The sequence below is a fragment of the Priapulus caudatus genome, unplaced genomic scaffold (assembly GCF_000485595.1).
Source record: "Priapulus caudatus unplaced genomic scaffold, Priapulus_caudatus-5.0.1 Scaffold2815, whole genome shotgun sequence".
In the NCBI taxonomy this organism is placed as follows: Eukaryota; Metazoa; Priapulida; class Priapulimorpha; order Priapulimorphida; family Priapulidae; genus Priapulus; species Priapulus caudatus.
This window is the reverse complement of record NW_014579876.1, coordinates 23,972-24,292: the sequence shown is the minus strand read 5'-3', so window position 1 is coordinate 24,292 and position 321 is coordinate 23,972.

Sequence of the window (321 nt, the reverse complement as noted above, 5' to 3'; positions counted from 1 at the left end):
CATCTGACTCACCACTTAAATATGTTATACGCGTTAACGGTAATAAATAGGTTTATATATATATTGACAAAATGGTTTCAGTATAGAATATTTATATCATATGAACATGGTACCTTGACAACCTTTGTAACGGGTACGTTATACGCTACCGAATAGAAGCGGTTGGGGAACTTTTCAATAAATGAAGCCGGAACCGACAGAATATTGCGCGGCGTTCATGTCGTCCTTACCCCTGTCCCCATCTCTCTCACACTCTCTCTTTCTTCTCTCTCTCTCTCTCTCTCTCGCTCGCTCTCTCTCTCTCTCTCTCTCTCTCTCTCT